Here is a 12,337-nt window from a genome sequence, read left to right as displayed (position 1 = left end):
AGATCCTTTGCAACAGAATAGAGAACCCAGAAATAAACCCAGGCCTGTATAGTCAACTAATGTTTGACAAAGGGCGGAGGACATAAAATGGAGTGTAAAGAGCCTCTTCAACAAATGATGCTGGGAGAACTGGACAGGGACGTACAAAAAAAAAAAAAAATGAAACTACACCACCAACTTATACCATATGCCAGAATAAACTCAAGATGGATCAAAGACAAATGTAAGCTGTGACACCATAAAAGTCCTAGAGGAAAACATAGGCAGAAAAATTTCAGATATCCCATCTCACATAGCAATATTTTTTCCAATATATCTTCTAAGGCAAGGGAAATAAAGGAAAGAATAAACAAATGGGACTACATCAAACTAGAGTTTCTGCTGAGCAAAAGAACACATCAGCAAGATGAAAATGGAACCAACCGTATGGAACAACATATTTGCCAATGATACCTCAGACAAAGGATTGATCTCCAAAATATATAACGAACTTATCCGGCTCAACACCAAGAAGACAGACAACCCAATTCAAAATGTGCTACTTTTTATTTAATATTTTTCTTCAAATTTGTTTTAAATCACTAACTTTAAAAAATCTTGTGTCATAAATGAAAGTATATATGAAATCATTTATTTGGTAGGTTTCGATTTTTCTAACACAATTAAAATACTTAACCACAAAAAGAAAAAGAAATATTGTATATCATCTGAAAATCATCATGTGTACTGCCAGGAGTACTGTTCTTTGGAAAAGACCCTTTACGTAAAGGAAGTCATTGAAGATTTTCAAGCATGGGAAAGACGTAATCTGAATTTTGTTTAAAACATTCTGGCAGTGGTGTGAAACAGGAAATTTAGTTACTTACCATCTACTATGTAATAAGTGCTCAGAATATGGAGATAAATGAAATAGATTGCTGCCAGCAAGGAGCCTACAGTCTAGTAAGGGAAACAGACATGAGGAGAGATACTTGAAGCATGGAGTGGCAGGTACTATTATTAGGAGTATCTAATGGTGGCCCAAAGGCAGGCATGATCAACACTGCTTTAGAAGCAAAGTCCAGGAGGCTTTACTGATGAAAAGATGCTTCAGCTAGGTTTCAGTGGAGTTGTTGATACTGTGAATGCAAATTGGAGGTACCCAAGGAAGAGGAACAGTATGTACAAAGCATGGGCATATGAAATGATGGGCATCCATTCAACAAACATTGAATAAAAAGTTGCTCTAGATCAGGTCCTGTGCTGAGCCAAGAAAATAAAGGGACCAAAGATGCAGTCCTTACTCTGAAAAAACTCACAGTTAATTACAGTGAAAATCATAGTTCTGTGAGGTAGGTGTTATTAATAGAAATGAGTGTGGGATGCTGTGGGAGTGCACACTGCTGAGCCTATAATTCAGATTAGATAGCAAAGAGAAGATCCTTCAGATGAATTATGAAAATGTGGCTGGAGTCTGTGTAAGTAAGGACATATGACATCAGGTGACATGCTTATAGGAACTGTGAATGGTTTAGTGGAGTTTTAAGTGTGTGGATTCAGTCCTAAAAGGAATGTAATATTGTTACTAAACCATGAACTAATAGTATCAGAATTGCCTTTGAAAAGATCACCTTGGAGCATGGAGAGTGGTTTGAAGGGAGGCTATATGAATGGCAGAGAAAGAGCAGTTTTGTATAAGAGAAATGCTAGGGTGGGCCTGAGCTAGAGCAGTGTAACATGAAAGACAGGGAGGAGACTGATACAAGAGAGAGGGAGGAATCAGAACCAACAGAACATGCTGGTATTTGGTTATGGAGACATGATTCACAATTGGGTAACTGTGTGTTAAGAAATGAGGTGAGTATATGAAGGAAATGACTGTGGACTGTTTTGGACAATACTTCTGTATAATTTGAAGGAACTCTTTATCTACTTAGTGAGTGTTTTCCATCTGCACTGGGAAAGTTGCTTGAAATTCAAGTGACATGAAAAACCTTAAACCATGGTGTGGACACAAACCCTGGTGCCTGAAAGGGGAGAGGAACACTGGGGTGGAAAGGACTCAAAGCTCTCTTGCTAATTGATGTAAGGGCAATGGAGGAAGCAAGGTTGCACTTGTGCTTCTGAAAATTTTCTTTGACAACAGATGCCATAAAGGAGTGGATCTGAATCTTGTTGCCCATTGAAATTGCTTGGAGCTTGAAAAAGTCCTGATACCCAGAATACACCCTGGACCAATTAAATCAGTCTCTGGGGGTGAGATCCAGGTGTCAGTATTTTAAAGTGCCCTAGCTCATTCTATTGTGCAGCCATTGTGGAGAATCTCAAGATTTACTTCCTTGGAAACAAAGGTCTAGAAACTAATTCTTGTTGACTTGGGCACAGATACATGGAAAATCAGACATGCTGGCAACCTAGTTTCATGCTATTGTAAGCATTTTTAGAGGTATAAAATTAATCAGGGCACTCAAGTATAATTTCTCTTTATTAATTTGATGTTTGGCATCTGGTGGCCTTGCATAGGTAATGCTAATCTTAACCATCTGACTGAAGTCCAGAGGCCAACTGTACACTCAGCATGTTATGGTCAGATTATCAAGAGTGCTTTGAGGTTCACCAGCATGATGAATTTAGCACAAATGTCTATTTGAAAAAGATTTCATACTTGTCAGTGAGTTTTTAATAACTGATTAACTTATTAGATTACAACATGCAGGACTGAAGAGTTCAGAGATATTATACTTTCTCCTGCCATTTTGGAAAGATGGTTTGTGATTCCTTGATACATTTGAGATATGTTGGTCCTACCAGGTGGATTATTTTACTAAGTTTAATAGATCGATATTTTTCTTATTGACTTAAGGATGTATTACTCAGCAGCCTAAAAATGTAATGGTTAAATTAAATTTCTTGTTAATAAAGATTCACAACTGAGGGTGCTTGGTCAACAAAATCCATGTATAATCTCTTCTAATTATAGATAATAAGGTCCTTTGCATAGTAATATTAGAAACTGATTAGCTTAATTGTTTTATACAGGTAGCTCCTATTTAAAAATTGCAACAAAGTCTGCACTTTTCATAAAAAAAAGAGACAATGACAATGCAATTGTATACTATAGAAACTGTGCTACTATTATTTGGCTAATAACGCATGCTTGCCTTTTTTTGTCAGCCCTCATTTATGGAGTACCTGCTAGGTGTTGTTAGCACTGAACTGGGAGTGGAGATATGGAGTCATAAGCCCTGGGAGCTTACCTGGCATTCATGAGTGGGGCAGCTGGAAAGTCCTGTACAATGAGCAAGTCTAGGGTGGAAATAACCAGGTAGAGCAAGAGAACCACAGGCTAGTCACTCAGCTGCTTGTTAGGGATGTAGGGCACCACAGTGACCCCGTGTGGCAGTACTGCCTTGCAGTCCTGGTCACATTTCTGCTTCCACACTTCCCACAGGAGTCAAAATATTTATTTGTTGGGTTACAGAATCATCTGTGGATACGTTGCAGGAAAAATAAATGAAATATTCTTCTGTGCTCAGTCTGCTATATACACAAGTGTGCTTCAAAAATTTATGTAGGCAGCTTTCCCTTTGCTTGTCTCTTGTCTGAAACCCTCACAATAGATACTTTCAAAATTTTACTTGCACAAAAGTTTAGAAAGTGACTCTTCTGTTAATGGCATAGTAAGCAATACTGTATGGCACTCCAGTAAAGAAGCATATCCAAAATGAATTGCTTAAGGGTGAATAATTGAAAAAACATAAACTTAAGGCCATTTAACTAATGAAAATATTCTCATTTGGAGTTTAATTATATATAGTTAATCATTAATCATTAAAGATAAGTATTTTCCATAAAGATTTACTATAGCATCAGCCTGGAAATTCTCAGGCAAGCATCTGTCCTGCTTGTTTAATGACCTCTGGTTCATATCAGGACTAAATTGGTGGTTTTATTCAGTGTTAAAGATTAGGTTACCTGGGCAGGAAATCATCTTGTCTTATGTATTAAACTTAGTGCTGGTGGGTTTGTTCTTTCAAAGTAGCAATTCTATATCATCCTATAGAGTCTGCTGTAATTCTGAAATGCTTATTGTAAGTTTGTTTATTAATGTTTACATATATTTTTGATCTATGGAGGCCATGGAAGCATAGAGATGGAAGACCAAGAAATAATCAGCAGTTAGAACTATGCATGTGTTCAGAACTTGATTTTTACCCTCCCCATGACCATTCATTACAGAAGATAGAATTAAAAATGTATACAAAATATTACACCTGCAAAGAACTGGGTCCATATAAGTATTTCCATTTGTTGAGGTTGCTAAGATAATCAGTTAGTCTTTAACAAGGTTCTTACAATAAGCCCATTTGCCAACTATAATGAACAGTTGTGGTGTTCTAAATTGTTAAGAACATTTGGTCCAAAAGATGATGACCGAGGGCTAAATCAGTTTACTAATAGTGTGTCAGAACTAGGGCTGTGATGTGAAATTTTGTGGAGGGAATTCTATTCAGGATTTCATAGGACCACAATAATGTGGATCCTTATTTCAGTACAGAATTATTACTGATGTTTCTTCCCCATAGCTCATTTCTCCTCCTCTGTAAATAGGGTCTTAACATTTTATTACAAAGGGACCAACTGAGGACAAGATTATGTCTAAGGGAGGAGATAACCTTAGGGGTTTTGGGGCAGAGGGGAGAAATATTATACTTACTTCTTCCATTTAGTCTTTATAGGTGGAAACATTAGCAATAGTCCCCACACTCTAGTAAAGAGAAATAGGCATATAGAGAGTAAAAGATCCTCATATTTCTGTGCCTGCAATATGATTGTATCAAGCTTTTAGTGTTTTTGTGATAGGCCATTAACGTTTCTGGGAGAGTTCCTGAACTAATTTCCACAGAGAGCACATGACTTTCTTTTTAACAAATGATTTTTTCTTTTCATAAGTTTACATTATCAATATCATTTTCTCTTTGAGAGATTTTTAGTTCAGATCCAGGTAAAAAGCTCAGCTCCAAACTTACTAGCTATGGAACTTTGGGTAGTTGGATTACCGTGGCTAAGCCTTAGTGTCTACTTAAGAGCTATCGTGAAAATTAGAAGAAATGACAGAAAAGTGTCAAACAGGGCCAGGCCAATAGGAAGCTTGCAATACATGTTATACTGTCATTATTCTTACAAGGGGCTCATTAGGCTGACCCTAGAAAGGAGAAATTTCCTCTCTGTTCTTGAGGTACAAAAACTACTGAGGATTCAAGTTTCCCAACCCTAATTCAGAAGAGCCTGTGTGGCCATGAAACCATATTTCTGCTCCTCTGGCCATTTCCATCCTGAGCTCCTCTTTTCTCTGTGGGAGTGCTCATATTGATTTGGGCAGCAACTTCATCGACAAGATTGTCTATTTTTATACGTATAACATATCTCACTGACTCCATCAGGAAGCAATTTTATTACTGTATACTTTTTGAACTTATACTGATAGTGGAAAAGGAGAGTGAAAAGGAGCCAGACTTTGTTTTAATTTTGTGATGTGGGAAGTCATAAATGTAATAGGATTAGAGGTGAGAGGAGGATGAATAATATGGCCCCCTTGCCTCACAGAGCTGACTTCGCAAATGACTTAGCAGATGTAAGCTAAGACAAGAGGGAAAAGACACCAGACAGTAATATTTTAGAATGTTATAACCTGCAGGTAGATATTTTTTCTTTTTGAATGTAGAACATTGTGAGAGAAAATTGGGTGCAAAAATATTTCCATAGGCAGAGGTGCAATTGTTATTATATAAGGTACAATTAAATATATTTATTTGATGTCTCTTTGCCTCTACTGTTGATAGAATGTAAGGATATTGTTGACATTTACTCTATATTGTGGGTACATAAAACAGTAAATGTGCAGTAAATATTTATTGAGTGAATGAAATTATAAGCAAGGCCTAGGAATTACTTTTCTACCAGAGATTCATTCAGAAACTGTTATTAAGGGTTCACGTCACTGGTACATATACTAAAACTGGAACAATACAGAGAAGATTGGCATGGCCTTGCACAAGGATGACATGCAATCTCGTGAAGCATTCTGTATTTTTATGAACCAGATATGCTGATCTGAACTGTAGTAAAATGTTATAAATTTTAAAAACAAACAAACTGTTGTTAGGGTTGGACTTGACATTCTGAAAGCATAAATGCCCAATTGGCAAGAAGGTCCCTCCCTGTCCCAGCAGAGTGAATCATGGGCAGCCCTCCAAGATTAGAATAATATCTTAGGAGAAAGAGGAAATCTTAAGGGAACAGCAGAAAGATGAAGGAAATTTTTAAAAACCGGCAAATGATTCAAGCAAGTAGTAGAGAGTGACCTTTACTTTGGAGAGTATAAAGCCCTTGAGGTGGTTGCATCTTCGGTAATAACAAGGTAAGTCTGCAAGCACTGGTCCTAGACCACAATATGGTGGCTACCAAAGTGCCTTATCCATTTTAATGCTTATTTCTCTGCCTTCCTTTGAACTTCTAGCCTAAGGTTTTCTCTCTGCAGTGTAGTATGTGTGCTCACACAAAGCTTTGCCTCTGCAGATATCACAGGTGTTCCCTATACCCCAACTCACCACAAAAAAGAAAAAGGGAAAATGATATTCTGTCTTGGAGACAGTCTCCCAGAGAGAAACCCTGACAGCTGGAATCCAATTTCTTGATATTCCTGAAACTGGAATCTGTTATAACTAGAAAATGCTGAAGGATAATGGGCTCCTGCTGCTCATCAGACACTCAAATAAAAAGCACAGAGGTGTCTTGACCAAGCAGACGCCAGTCTTTTCATAAAACACCAGAGTCCTGAGTATATATTATAGTAATTCCATGACTAGCAACTCATGGCCATGGCTCTGTGGCTTTTTTACCCCCACTCTTCAAAGGTCTTGATTAGAACTTTGTGTTTGAAAAGTGTGTGATTTAGGTGGCTTCAAAGTGGGACTTGGGTTTCTATTACTTCTTTGGCATTCCTCACACAGTTCTCCAACCTGGTCTGTCTTGTGATTTCAATCAGTGAACACACAAAGGTGGCGAGAGCAGCATCATGTTTGGGTGCACCAGTACAACATCAAGTTCAAAAGTACAATCATGACCTTGTCTTCTTATTTGTGAAATCTGCGTTGAGCTGTTTCAAACCTACTGTGCCTTAGTTAGTAGTGGCAAGTTAGAAATCACTGAATCCTTTCCCCATAGTGGTTAGAGGCAGCCAATTTATGATAGTTGAACTTAAGTGACAATGGGAATGGTGTACAATTCAGGCCACTTTGGCTGCAAGTGACAGAAACAGGCTAGCTTAAAGAAAAAAGGAATTTAGCTTCTGTAACGGAAAGTCAGGCAGAGCTGGATCTAGATAGGTATTCAGGTGATGTCAGGAACCTCTTTCTCTGTCTCTGACCTTCCTTCTGTGTTGGGTGCACGCTTTTTACCACATGGAAGCAAAATAGCTCCAGGTTTACATGGGTCTAACAGCAGAAGATCCTAGAGAAAATATTTGTCTGTCCCAGCAGCACAGCAAAAGCTCCCAAGTGGCCCCTGAAAGTCTCCATGTGAGCCATGGGCCCCATCCTGGAGGTGTGGTTATAGCCTGAAGCTGGAGTGCTTTGATCACGTCTGGGTGTGTGCCTGACCTTGAGGGTGGGAGTGGGCAGAGACAGGCTTACTGTGGAAGAGGGAAGAGGATTTTTCTTTAAGGAAGAAATGTTGGGAAGACAAAACACCATGTGCCCCAGAAATGAGGTTTTCCTATAGATAGTTGGGCAAGGCAGCAGTATAACCACATCCCAACAGCACCCATGGGGCTTCTGTTAATTCTAGAGGCTACAGTCAGTATATGTTGGATGCTCCAGTCCATGACTAAAGCCTCTGTATTTGTCTCAGAGCCCAAAAAGTTGCAGCAGAGGAACAAGAAGGGGGTAGGTCATAATCATTCACTTCTTGGACTGAGAATAACTCAGTGTGAAGGGTGCTCTTGTTGAGCAGTAGTGGGAGGGATGGCCAACCCTAACAGATGCAGTCTAGTCCAGAGTATCAATGACATTCCCAGCTCTGGCTATTAGAGGAGGAGGTAGTGATGGGTAGATGTTTTGCACATGATTCTAGGCAAAGGCCTTCTAGTTAACACCTACTTATCTTTCAGAACTCAGCTCAATATCACTTCTCCAGAGAAGCCTCCCCTGGACCTGCTATCACCAAACTTTCACAGTATCTTATGTCATCATATGTAAATAACCTTACTTATGATTACTTGACTAGTTCCTGCACTAAGAGGTAAGCTCCATGGGGCTGGACCTCATCAGGTTTGTCTACCACTGAATACTCGGTACTTGGTCCAGTGCCTAGCATGTTAACCACACAATGACTGTTTTTCAGATGAATGAGAGATACAGAGGTCCAGGTAATAACAACTGGTTTTACTATAAAAAAGTAAACTATATTCTCTTCTTATGTCCTATAGTTTGAGCTTTTCTCTTATTTCCTCACTTAGCTGAATTAATGAGGTGCTATTTTAGAGAGCCCAGGTAACCAAACAGAAGCTGCAGATAATCAGGAGATCCTTTTACTGTATATGATTGATTGATTAATTTTTTCCAAAATATGTGAAATAAATGCATATGATTTAAATGGAAAAAAAGACCTTTCTGGGATATAATTGAGAACCACAGGAATCTTTGGGTTTAATAGTAATTCTTGGCTGAAAACCTAGACATGCTACTTACGAATATTATTAACCCTGTTTCCTCTTGTAACTTCTAATTGTGTTGAATGGAAGTAAGTTTAATAATAAAAATGAAGGCCCAGATCCCACTTTGTTTAAAACCTGTTGGATGGTAATTTTAAGACTAAAATATTATGAGTACATAAATGTATATATCTATACATTGTGTCAACCCTCTGTCCTCCTGTGTAGTCCTTCATTGTGCTGTAGTACTTTTCTCCAGGTATTGTAATCATGATATTTATATGTCAGTCTCCTCTGGTACAAGCAACTACAAGGTAGGGATTACTCAATTATTTGAACAAATAAAAGTTATTTGATAAAATTTCTGTCATTTTAAAAATGGGTTCAATAGATAACAAAACTATTCTGAAACCTTTTGTTATATAGCTTTGAAGTAGTAAGATAATTGCCCTGGCTGGTTTGGCTCAGTGGATTGAGCGTCGGCCTGCGAGCTAAGTGTCGCTGGTTCGATCTTCCAGTCAGGGCACATCAGAGAAGGAAAACTCTGACTCCAAAAAACCTCCGCTACCTTGCGGCATACCTCTTCAGGGGAAAGGCTAGGGGAGTAAACCCCGACAGAAAATCCGGAGCCGGAGTCCCTAAGGCGGTTTGACGTTGTAGTCAACACCGGCAACTCCTGCGGCGCACCTGAAGCCAAGCTGTATTGACTCCGTCTTTCCCTTGGACCCTTCAGCTGCGAAGAGAGGGGGGATCTGCTGCTTGGGCAACAGCAGACCCTCCATATCACTCTGCCCAGGCTCTGTAGCTTCAGCTTCACTGGAGAGGACACTCCAGCGTCATCACAAGATGTCGATTTAACACGGGAGGAGACAGATACCGTGTCACTCCTGAGTCGGACTGCACAGCCATTCTCGGCGGTGCAGATAGACTCTTAAGAAGCTACACCATCGTCTCTTGAGACGGACAGCTGCCGACGACGACGACGACGAGTAAGATAAAAACCCACTGGAGAAACTGACTATGTTTTATTTATTTGTTTGTTTGTTTGTTTTTAGAGAGAGGGAAAGGAGAAAGAGGGGGAGAGAAACATCACTGTGTGGTTGCCTCTCACTTGTGCCCCCAACTGGGGACCTGATGTGCAACCTAGTCATGTGCCCTGACTAGGAATTAAACCAGTGACACTTGGTTTGCAGGCCGACACTCAATCCACTGAGCCACAGCAGCCAGGCTGACTATGTTTTAAGTTTTCTTTTCTCCTAGTACAATTTTAGATCTTCATAGTGCTATGTATAATTTTATTTGCCTGATCCCACTGGACAAACTCAGAATTTGGTTTGGAGTCCATTCTCAATCAGGAACAAGACAAATTACATGGGGGCTCTTTAAGGCCTTTGCTGGCCAGCATGGGATTCAAATAAACTTTATTTATTTCTCTGTTCATATAGAGTTTGCGTTATACCAAAAGGTAAAACTATTCTCTATATCCTCTAATTTCTTTAGAAAACAAAACAAAAAAATTCATGGTTTAGGTCTTTTTGACTACATACTAAGGAAGTTAAGTATGAGTTAAGGCCTCTCTTGGCTGCTTCCAAGTGGTCTTGTAGCCAGGACATACCTACCAGTCTTGCATTGCTGCAAGAGTTGCTTTGGATTTCCCAGAGCCCTCCTGACTCCATGCCGCTTCCTTATATAGCAACATGAAGCCTCATGTTGCTTCATTTACTGATTTAATTAGTGAGACATCGTTTTTTCCCTTTTCATGATGAAATATTGGATCATCATTATCTGTAAATTTCCCTGTGATTGACAGTGGTCACATTTAGGGAACACAGGGACCAAGATAAGAGAACTCACATATCCAGATTATGTGGCTTGCTGTCTTAGTCAGGGATATTTGGATTGTGAAGAAACAGGACATCAACTTGAGTTGTCTTAAATAAAGTGAAGTTTCTTGTAAGGCCATAGCAGGCAAATTCATAGGCATCCAGAGACAGCAGATAAAATAGAGTTCAGCCACAAAGAACTAGAGCAGGCCCTGGCTGCTGTGGCTCAGTGGATTGAGCGTTAGCCTGCGAACCAAGTGTTGCTGGTTCAATTTCCAGCCAGGGCATATGACTAGGTTGCACATCAGGTCCCCAGTTGGGGGCGTGAGTGAGAGGCAACCACACAGTGATGTTTCTCTCCCTTTCTTTCTCATTTCCCCTCTCTCTAAAAACAAACAAACAAACAAACAAATAAATTATTTAAAAAAAAAACTGGAGCAGGAAAGGTGACTTTCTCTGTTCCTGACATCTTTACTGCACTGTTCTCTCTCTCTCTGTCTATGCCTCCTTTCTCTCTTTCTGTCTATGTCTCCTCTCTGTCTCTGTCTTCTCTCTATTTTTTCTCTCTTCCCTCTCTCCCCCCTCTCCTTCTTCACTCCCCTCTCATTCTCTCTTTTTCTCTCTCCTTTCTCCCTCTCTCTTCTCCCTCTCTATTACATACACACTCAACTGGCTGCACAGCAGACCTTCCAGTTCAGCAACCAACATTCACCTAACTAGTTAACTCAGACCTTGCGGTGCCTGTTCATATTCTCTTACCCAAGAATGATAATTGGCTTAGCATGAAACAGTATTCATATGGGTGTGATGAAGATGCTTAAAAATGGGCTCATTGACATCAATAAGTATGAATATATCTAACATTATAAATTTTATTGATATAAAGATATGTAGCACATGACTTACAAATAATACAACATACCTACTTCTGGCCAAGATTGAGGCCTAGACTGACATGCTTCATCTCCCTCCACAACTAAGAAGGAATACAAGTACTGCAAAACCAGAAATAACACGAAGTTCCAGAAAATAAAGCTACATGGAAGTTCAACGTATGAAGTTATAAAGAAGTGGTGCTCGTCTGGACAGGTAGGAGGGGCAAAACCAGGGTGGAGAGGTCAAGCTGTGCTGGCAGCGGCAGCTGCGGTGACGGTGGCAGGACAGTGGTAAGCACAAACACCTGTATTTAAGGGAAGGCGAGAAGCCCTTGGCTGCAGACCAAACCCATCAGCTCATGATTCCAACACTGGGGAAGGCAGACCCCCATTGCCTTGGACTGTGAGGGCCGGAGGGCATGGGGATGGAGGAGGAGGCTCCCGGTCTCTCAGCGGAGAGTGAATTGCAGGAATCCATCTTGGACCCCTGTTCCCACACAAAGTGCCACAGTGTGGTGAGAAGGGTCACCCGGTTGTGACAAGTGCACGGGGCTCCGTCCCCTATAGCGCAGGAGATGTGACAGCTCCACCCAGGAAGCAAAGGTAAACACAAAACTGTCAGGATGGCACAGATTATGATAGAGATCCCAGTGATGCAGCTGACCAGACAGCAAATACCTAATCTAACAAAGCAGCAGATAGGAAATCCTTCTGAGGCACAGTTCAGAGCTTTGGTTATAAAAATGCTTACAGACCTACCAGCAGATCTTAAACAAGACAGGGAAAGAATGAAGGCTAGTCCTGCTGAAATGAATGAAAACATATATGAAACTAGTGGTGAGGGAAAGAAAACCATGGATCAAATCAACAAATTGGAACATAGGGAAGGAACAGTCAACCAATGCAGAAAGAGGAAACAAGAAGTGAGGAGAATGAGAAGCTCAGAA

At 40.0% G+C, this 12,337-nt stretch overlaps 1 non-coding gene across 1 annotated transcript; it reads left to right on the top strand.

Annotated features, from left to right (window-relative positions):
• The first annotated feature begins 5,970 nt into the window (after nucleotides 1-5,970).
• Nucleotides 5,971-6,074, top strand: LOC150009788 (U6 spliceosomal RNA). Its single transcript, XR_016511473.1, has one exon. It is a non-coding gene; the product is annotated as a U6 spliceosomal RNA (small nuclear RNA).
• The last annotated feature ends 6,263 nt before the right edge of the window (nucleotides 6,075-12,337 follow it).

Source organism: Furipterus horrens, unplaced genomic scaffold, assembly GCF_987537825.1.
Source record: "Furipterus horrens unplaced genomic scaffold, mFurHor1.1.pri manual_scaffold_5, whole genome shotgun sequence".
NCBI classification, from domain to species: Eukaryota; Metazoa; Chordata; class Mammalia; order Chiroptera; family Furipteridae; genus Furipterus; species Furipterus horrens.
This window is presented reverse-complemented; position numbering and strand designations above follow the sequence as displayed.